Here is a 10,006-nt window from a genome sequence, read left to right as displayed (position 1 = left end):
CTTATGCTTCTTCTCTTGGAGAAAAACTTCTGTTTCAGTTTTTAGTTCAATTACCCGTCCAAGAATGCGCCATCGAGACAGCCACGGGACATCAGAATGGAAACTGAAATCCTGATGACGTGATCTCAACTTTTCACACATTTTGTGGAAAATGCGTGAGGTCAAATCTCTGGCCTTGATATAATTCACAATTTGGATAACATAATTCAGAACCATATGAAGCTCCTGCCGGAGACGTTGAGAGGCCAAGTTTTCCTGATGTAAAAATCACTGAATTAATAAGACATCGAGGTTTTCTCTTCTACATCAGGTGACAAAACCTACATGACTTTCCATCATAGACGGAGCTCCATCAGTACACACAGCCAAACAATTAAATCAAAGTTGTTTCTTGAAAGAATTGTCCACCATAACAAAGATGTCTCCTCGAGTGGTGGTTGTTGACAAGGCATAACAGAACAGAAATTCCTCCAGACCTCTGTCATCTCCTCTGTACCTCACAAAATCCATGAGTTGAGGTACTCCAGCAATGTCCACAGATTCATCAGTCTCCAATGAAAATTTTCCTGCATTTTTAGCGCCAAAATTAGTTGATCCAAAATCTGCTCCACAAATAGTGTTCACCGTAGCTACTGATGCCGGTTTTTACAGCTCCTCTCTAATGTTATGAGGCTTTTTGCATCATCCACCACTCCATGCCACTTCAAAGGACGCCAAGGAAGCTTTTCCCCGAAGATAACAACTGAGCCTGAAGGAGCATCAGTTTGACTTCCTTGTTTAGTTGAGGAAGTAGAAAGTGCGAGAAAATATTGGAGACATCTGGCAGTTTCTTGTAGTAAGTCCCACGTATCTTTATGAATGAATCGCTCAGAACCTAGAGCCTGTGTAAGGTGGACCATGATTGGCTGATCTTTTGAGTGGTGGTGAAACAAATATTCTCATCATATTACTTGTAAATCAAGGTTAATAACTAATAAGTGGCACGAAACAATGTATAGATAATACTTCAGTGTTTAATGATCGAACGTGGAGTATAACAGGGTAGTATGCGTCAGCAATCTGTAAAACGTAACTGGCAACATAGCACAGAAGAGCATCATGTCAGCAGGTAGTTTCGTTAACTCATAATATTCGAAGCAGTGGAAACGAAGTCTAGTGAAACAGATTAATATGTGTAGATCTCTAATGAAGAGAACCGGAAATGCTTTCTTTAACGAATGTAACATTGGTATTACATTTCATCTGCTTCAAGTGTTATTATGCTCTATGACACATGATATCTGTATATATGCATAAACATTAAATTAATACTGAACTATTTGTTGTCTTACTACCTTTTGTATTTCACCAAATATATTATATATATACCACGTTGAGTACACCGCTTCCCGTCCGATCAGCGAAGTTAAGTAACGTTGGGTCTGCTCAGTACTTGGATGGGTGACTGCCTGGGAACACCAGATGCTGTTGGCATAACGTTCTCCCTACGTGTCAAGTGAGGTTGGTGGAGGATTAGTGCCCCTCCCTGTAAAACAATTAACTCTAAGCCTTGGCCACCCCGTTTGGGATACATGGCGTCTGGCAGTGAATGAATGAATGAAAAAATAAGAAGAGAGAAGACTGTACTAAGCCAGTAAGACTTTGTAGCACAATGGAGAAGGAAATAGAAAGAGACAGCAAGCACGGGGAAAAACGAAACAAACGAGAGACAGTTGAAAAGCTGAAAAGGACTGACTCGGGACGAAAGGGGTGCCAAAACCCTTTAAAATAGGTAATGTGTAATCGAATAAATAAAAATATTGAGTGTAATTAAAGTGGTAGATTTATTATGAATTAATATTTTCATTAAATGTTGTTGTCATGATAATCGTTTGGACAGTTTTCCGAATAAAAAAGGGGTATTATTTATTTGTCATATATAGATCACACGTTATCTTGGAGAGAACATTATTTTATAATGTTATGAGGAATGAATATTTGTCAGAAAATAAACTTACTGTAAATTATTAATATTTTCTATGCCTACCGATGATGAGATGTAGTAAAATAAACCTACTGTAAATTATTATGATTTTGTTCTATCCTCACCAATGTTGAAATATAGGCAAGTAAAGTTGAAACATTATCAACATTAGTGATTTTTTTAAAAAATAGCAGAACAGAGGAAGGAAAAACAAATGAATAAGAAATAATCCATGCACCAGATTACTGGTGTCCTCCGTTCATAAAATATCTGTAACAGTTGGACTTGAACAGCTGTAGGTTGAAGTTTAGAGGGAAACAACTCTGGGGAAGCGAGTTCCAAAGAGATGCAGTACGGGGAATGAAAGAATTCTGATGGGCAGAAGTTCTGCAAAACGGCTGAGTGACATTTCACTCATGAGAGCTATATATATATATATATATATATATAAACATGTCACGAGTCGGCTAGTGACATTGGCTTTTGTGGCAAACCACGAACTCTAGTGGAATCCCAGTTTATCGTTGAGTTAACCGCTCATTCGGTCGGGAGTCTTTTCAAATAAATTTTTCACTGTCACAAGTGATCGTCTTTGTGTGAGACATTAGCGCTTCCGCTGTGCGATTTGTTTTGGCTGTGTTTCACTCATTCTAGCCGTTAGAAATGAGGCCACAGCACTCCCTTTCTTTCCCACGAGTTAGTCAGTCAAGATTTGAGTGCCACGGAAGTAGGTTGTGTGTGGCAGTGTCCTTCCTCAACGACACCTAGTTCCCACCATCGCAGTATTCCCACATAGCTGTAATTGGCGAAAGACAGCAAGTGCAGTGTTCTTCCTCAGTAACGACACCCAGTCACCGCTTAGTCCACTCTTTGACCAGTATTTTCTTTTCGTTTTCATAAACTTAAGAGTTTAGTTAAGGTGAAGTTCCCTCACATGCCGCCCAGCTGTGCCGCATGTTGTTTTCCTAGGTTTAAGAATTTAGCTTTTGAGTGAGTGAGTGAGTGCGTTCTCTTTATTTGAATTCACTTTGAAATGTAATGTTAAATTTATTCCTTTGTAATCAATAAATTTAACAGTTCTTTTTCTTTGAGCTTAATGTAATGTAAACTCGTGTTTCATTTCTCCATAATTAAGCTTATTCTAGTTATAGATCCTAGCTTGCATAAACACATTGCTATTCATAACTGGTACTTGGGCCAGTCTTGTTGTATTAAGCTTAAAATCCGTTGTGCCTACTAGGAGTTAAAGCATCAGCAAGAACCTGATATCATTAATAGTCTTAGTTATTTATTGTCAGGGGTGGAGTCACTTTTTCCAGAGGCTAACAGTACCAATAAACAGCAATTGTGAGGAATTAGTCTCTGCTGTGTACTGTTCAGAAAGTTTATAAATTCTCGTTCTTAGAGAATCCAGCGAAGCAAGCCAGCATAAAGTAATCATTGCTTGATTTTAGCAAGACAATTCATTGTCCCTGCTCTTCAGTATAATTAGAAATCATTGTCCAATAATGTATAATCTTAAAAACCCCATGACAATATATATATATATATATATATATATATATATATATATATATATATATATATATATATATATATATATATATATATATATATATATAATCACCATCATCAGCCATTACAAGTCCACTGCTGAACAAAGGCCTCCCCCAACCTTCTCAGATTTTTTGACTGACCCAATCGTCGTCATGTTTTTACTGCAAATTTCTCAGTCTCATCTCTCCTCCTCCTCTCTGGCCCTTTTCTGCAACGCCTACAATCTATGTCCAGTCAGTCGGCTTCTTGCTTCATCGGTTATCCTTTATTCTTGCTACATAGCCTGCCCACCTCCATTTCTGTTTTTTATATCTTGTATGAGTGTGTGGAAGAGTTTTGTTATTTGGGAGACATGTTGTGTGCTGGAGGTGGGGCTGGAGCTAGCTCTGTGGCTAGGGTGAGAAGTGGTTGGAAGAAGTTCAGCGAGCTCTTGCCTCTCCTGACATTGAGAGGGCTCTCCCTACGTGCTAAGGGGTCTTTGTATGCAGCATGTGTTAGGAGTGTAATGCTGTATGACAGTGAAACCTGGGCAGTGAAGGAGGAAGATATTCGCCGGCTCAGACGTACAGAAATGACAATGATTAGGTGGATGTGCAGTGCGTCCCTGCGTCCAAGGCCTGGAGGGGCTGGGTTTACAATGGAAGAGTTGAGAGGTAGGATGGGACTGGAGTGTATTGGTGTTGTGATGAGGAGAGGTAGACTGAGGTGGTTTGGACATGTGTAGAGGATGGGGGATGATAATTAGGTGAGGAAGGTGAGAAGTGTTAATATTGGGGGTGGGGTTATGAGGGGTAGACCGAGAAAGACATGGGACGAGGTCATGAAGTGTGACCTTAGGGTTAAGGGACTGAACAGGGAGGCTGCAATGAATCGTGCAGGGTGGACAGCCGCCATTAGGTGACCAAGACTGACACAAGCAAGCACGTTGGAGCCTTTAAAAACGAAAACGAAAACGAAAACGATATGGCCGGTCTCTTTTTAGGAACTAAAAAACTAAAAAACAGAGGAGGGGGTCCCTAGTCCCCTCACCCCGCCCCTTTTAGTCGCCTTTTACGACACGCAGGGAATACGGTGGCAGTATTCTTCCTAACACAACCTGGCCGCAGAGTAGTAGTACCACCCCATAGTGAGGCCAGTTTGTGTCCCCCCCGCCACAGGGGGGGAAGCAGCCTAGGTATATAGATAGATAGATAGATGATATATGGAATGATGTTGATGAGTGTCTGCAGAGTTTTGGAGCAAATGTGAATGTAGTAATGATGGGAGATCTGCATGCTAGAGTGGGAAATGTAGCAGTTGAAGATCTAGTTGGTAGGCATGGTGTGCGTGGAAGAAATGAAAATGGGGAACGAATGATAGGGATGTGCGTTGAGCGAGAGATGGTGATTGGAAATACCTTGTTTGAGAAGAAAGATATTTATAAGTATACATGGGTGAGACAGGAGGGTGGAAGGGTTGTTGATAGAGCATTGATGGACTATGGGGTTGTGTCCAGGAATGTATTAGGAAGATTGTTGGATGTGAGAGTCTTGAGAGGAGAGGGGGGAGGTATGTCTGACCACTATTTGGTGGTGGGAAATTTAAGAGTACATAAGAGATGGGTGAGAGCTAGGAGGGTTATGTGTGGCTGGGAGGTTTTGAAAGTGAGTAAGTTGGATAAAAGAGAGAAAATGATAGCGTATCAGGAGAAATTGAACGATGAGTGGAACACAGTGAAAGATCAGGAAATTGACAGTTTGGTGGAGGAATGGCAGTTGTTTAAGAGTGCTGTGGTGGAGCATGCGAAAGGAGTGTGTGGTGTGAGACGAATGGGTTGTGGTGTAAGAAAAGGAAGTGAATGGTGGTGCGAGAAAGTACCTGTAAGTATGGCTGTGGCTGAGAAGAGACGTGCATATGAAATGTGGCTGCAGAGGAAGGATGAGGCGTCATATGAGAGGTATAAGGAAGAAAGGAAGAGAGTGAGAGGGCTGTGCGTAATGCTAAAGTGTCAGCAGATGAGAGGTGGTGTAGTCAGTTGACTGAGAATTTTCAACAAAATAAGAAAATCCTTTGGAAGGAGGTGAAGAGGGTGTGAAAGCGAGAGTCTGGGAAGGAACAGTGAATTAAAGCAGAGGATGGAAGGATGTTAACTGAGATGCATGCAGTAAGGAAGACATGGGCGGAGTATTTTGAAAGACTGTTAAATGTAGAGGAGGAAAGGGAGGCTGAGGCTGTGGCGGATGGAAGGGTGCAAGGAATAAATGTGTTGGGAGAGCTGAATGATTCTTTGATGACGAAGAGGAAGTGCAGGAGTCAGTAAAGGAGATGAAAACAGGGAAAGCTGCAGGTATGGATGGGTGTGCTGTGGAATGTCTGAAAGGTGGTGGAGCGACTATTGTTGTGTGGTTAGTAAGATTGTTGAATGTGTGCTTTGTGCAAGGTATGGTGCCAGTTGACGGGGCAAGTGCTTGTGTGGTCCCGTTGTATAATGGTAAGGGTGATAAGTACCGGGTATGAATGTACAAGCTTTAGGGGTATAAGTCTGTTGAGTGTTGTAGTTTAGGTGTATGATTGAGTGTTAATTAAGAGAGTTAGATAGGGTACAGAGGGAGTGATTGGTGATGAGCAGTGTGGCTTTAGGAGAGGAAATGGATGAGCAGATCAGGTGTTTGCTGTGAAACAGATGTGTGAAAAGTACTTAGCAAAAGGTATGGATGTGTTTTGGGCATTCATGGATTTAGAGAAACCATATGATAGAGTTGATAGGGAGGCTTTGTGGACTGTTTTAAGATTGTATGGCTTTGATGGTAGGTTAGTTAAAAGGAGTGAAAAGTTTTTATGTAAATAGTAAAGCGCGTGTAAGAGTGGGAAATACTGTGAGTGATTGGTTTCCCGTGAGAGTGCTGCTGCGGCAGGGATGTGTGATGTCACCTTGATTGTTTAATATTTATATTAATGGTGTTCTCAGGGAGGTGAATGCAAGAGTCTTAGGTGGAAGTCTGAGTCTGATGAATGTTGATGGTAAGGAGTGAAATCTGACGCAGCTGCTGTTTGCGGATGATACTGCACTGGTGGCTGATTCAGAGGAGAGATTGAGACAGTTGGTAGAGGAGTTTGGAAAGGTGTGTGAAAGGAGGAAATTGAAAGTAATTGAGAATAAGAGTAAAGTGATGAAATGTATAGTCAGCCAAAAAACTCGTGTCTTCGTTCCAAACCCCGTAAATATTCGAACAGATAAATCGAAGCAGCAGAGATAGCTTCACACGTCTGGCAACTGTGTCAGACCAGACGGTGGTGGAGGTTAGTGGTTTGGGGTGCCACGTATTACTGTCGTGTGGAAATTCTTGGTAATAACATACTGGGTAATAGGGTTATAGTCAACTATCATCACTGTTATGTCACTAAATGTCTACATATGCATCATTCATCATGAATTTACATGTAATCAAAATATTCTACGGTTTCATATACATGGGTTGTCATGTCTAATTCATCTTTGATATTTGGAATACTTCAGATGACGGAATAACGGTGGAATACGTTTCATAACAAGTGTTTGGAATTTAATGAAACGTCACGAATATGATATAAAACAGTTTTTATTAGTGATAACTATAATCTTCCCTCTATTTCCCGTCGTCCAGTATAGATAACTGAGTGACTATGAAGATATGACTATATGCTGGTGGGTGTATATCTTGGTTTCATCACCTTGCATAACACCTTTGGCTGGGTGTCCCCATGGATATAAATAAGACAAGATGCCGCATCGCCCATTCTTCAGTACAGCAGCGGTGCGTCTGTGAGGCTGCCATCTTGGAGCTGTCAAGCATGTAATAGTGGGGTTTGTTTTACTACATGACAGTATTGTGATACCAACTCTAACGTACGGAAGTGAAGCTTGGACGTTGTTGGAAGGACACAAGTCAAGAGTGAGAGCAGTGGAAATGAGTTATTTAAGAGGAGCCTGTGGAGTCACATGGAGAGACAGGCTGACGAATGAGGATATAAAGGAGCGTTGTGGTGTTGATGTGGATGTGATAGGAAGCGTTATGAGGAACACACTGAGGTGGTTTGGCCATGTGGAGAGGATGGAGGGTGAAAGACTGACGAAGAGAGTGTATGTGAGTGAGGTGGAGGGGGAAAGAGGGAGTGGGAGGCCGAGGATGAGATGGAGGGATGGGGTGGAGAGGTATATGAGAGAGGGGGGTGTGAGCTGGGAGCAGGGGAGTGAAATGGCAGGGGACAGGGCGACTTGGAGGCGATTTGTTTGTGGCCACCACAAACGGGATTGAAGCGTCTGGCAATAGATAGATAGATAGTTTTAGAGTAAATTCAGACCATGAGAATGAATGTTGGTGTGGTGGAGGTGGTGATGGTCGTTATTGCCGTGGTGGTGATGATGGTGGTTATTGTTGTGGTGATGGTGGATTTTGTTGTTGTGGTGGTGATGGTGGTTTTTATGGTGGGAGTGATGGTGGTTATTGTACTGGTAGTGGTGGTTGTTGCTGTTATGATGGAGGTGGTGATGGTGGTTTTTGTTGTTGTGGTGGTGGTGATGATGGTGATTTTTGTTGCTGTGGTGATGGAGATGGTGGTTTTTGTTGTTGTTGTTGTGGTGGTGGTGGTAATTGTTGTCTTGGTGGTGACTGTTATCTTGGTGGTGATTGTTGTGGTGGTGGTTGTTGTTGTGGTGGTGATGGTGGTTGTTGTTATTATAGTTGTTGTTGTTGTGGTGGTGGTGGTGGTGATGGAGATGGGCGTTGTTGTTGTTGTGGGGGTGGTCTTGATGGTTGTTGTTGTTGTTGTTGTGGTGGTGGTGGTGGTGGTGGTGGTTGTTATGGTGGTGGTGGTGGTAATTTTTGTTATTATTGTGGAGGTGGTGGTTGTCGTTGTTATGGTGGTGGTGGTGGTTGTTGTTGTTGTGGTGGTGGTTGTTGTAGTGATAGTAATGGTTGTGGTTCCTGGTTCATCTGAAACTCGGTGGACTGCAGCTTTAAATTTCCCTTCTACAACTCACCATCCTCCTTTCTGGGGATAGGGAAGCAGCTGAGAAACGTTTGCATAACCAGACAGTTGAACCGCTCATGCAATCGGTGTCACTCTTGGTATATTCCGACGCTTTCTACACCCAAAAGCAGCACAGTGCTGCAGGATTTCTAGGTAAATGGTGGCCAACTTTGCCCATTGTCAGGAACACGACATCGTCTGCTCGACCGTTCCAAGATGACGGCCGGGCAGACGCATCTCAAGTAGTGTCATGCAGAATATAGACTTATATCTATTGGTTTCGCTCACCCCTTTTCCAAAACACTAACCATTTGTGGAATGCTTTTCTTGTTATTATGGTGAAGGCACCGCATGAGTCTGTCACACCACACGTGGTATATGTTCAATATATTCTTCCATGTTCAGAAGGTAAACATACTGTAAAAACATAGCTTTCTGTCCTTTATTCCGACGTCATGTGGCTTGTTGATACCAGACGGAGAGGGTGTGGCAGAAAAGTAGGGAGGGAACGGGGTTGCACCTCCTCGTTTCATTTAACGTTTGATTGGCTACACAATCTAGGCATTATTTCTGGCTGACGATACATATCATTATTTACAGGTATTAAATCACATGTATTATCACATTTAGCACCTTTACTGTGCTAGACTACACTGCCAACAACTTTTTTTTTTTTTTTTTTTTTTATGTGTCTGACACTGGGCATAGGCTTCACAGCCTGCTCTCAAGGCCCAGTAGTCCTCCTACATACCATACACCTCTCTACATGTCACCACTTCGGTGCTAACACCCACCGTCCATATTGAATACATGCTAGGGCTGTCTCATACAGGACTGGTGTATTGGTATTAGCAGGGGTACTTTTATGACATGTCGGCGGGTCATCTGGTAGATCAGGAAAGTCTGTTTTTTTATGAAATTCAAATACACCACACACACCCATCATTAACCCACCTCAACCCCTAAACCACTCATCCCCACCACTGTCTGGTCCGACACAGTTACCAGACTTGTGACGCTATCCCTTCTGCTTGGACTTATCTGTTCGAATATTTCCGGGATTCGGAAAGAAGACACGACTTTTGTGGCTGACTGTACAAGGTTGGTAGATGGTTGGAAGATGACTATAGTTGTTAATGGTGAGTTGCTTGAGGAGGTAAATTGTTTTAAGTATTTTGGGTCACATTTTGCTGTGGATAGAAGACTAGATGCAGAAGCGACATTTAGAATTAATGAAGTAGGAAAGGTGCTGGGAGGAATGAAAAAAGTGTTCAGATGTCGTTCACTTAGAATGGATGTAAAGAGAAGGCTGTATGAGGGTGCTGTGGTACTGACTGCAATATATGGGGCTGAAACATGGAATATGGGTATAGCAAAGAGGAAAAGTTTGAATGTAATAGAGTGTTTTAAGTATTCAGGGTCACATGTTGCTGTGCATGAAAGAATAGATGCAAAAGCGAAGTTTAGAATGAATGAAGTAGGAATAGTGCTGGGAGG

At 42.2% G+C, this 10,006-nt stretch overlaps 1 pseudogene; it reads left to right on the top strand.

Moving 5' to 3' along the window:
- Positions 1 to 1,354: 1,354 nt before the first annotated feature.
- Positions 1,355 to 1,473, top strand: LOC145392276 (5S ribosomal RNA; annotated as a pseudogene).
- Positions 1,474 to 10,006: the final 8,533 nt, after the last annotated feature.

Source organism: Coenobita brevimanus, chromosome 21 (genome assembly GCF_032717465.1).
Source record: "Coenobita brevimanus isolate Jiangsu-jjx chromosome 21, ASM3271746v2, whole genome shotgun sequence".
In the NCBI taxonomy this organism is placed as follows: domain Eukaryota; kingdom Metazoa; phylum Arthropoda; class Malacostraca; order Decapoda; family Coenobitidae; genus Coenobita; species Coenobita brevimanus.
This window is presented reverse-complemented; position numbering and strand designations above follow the sequence as displayed.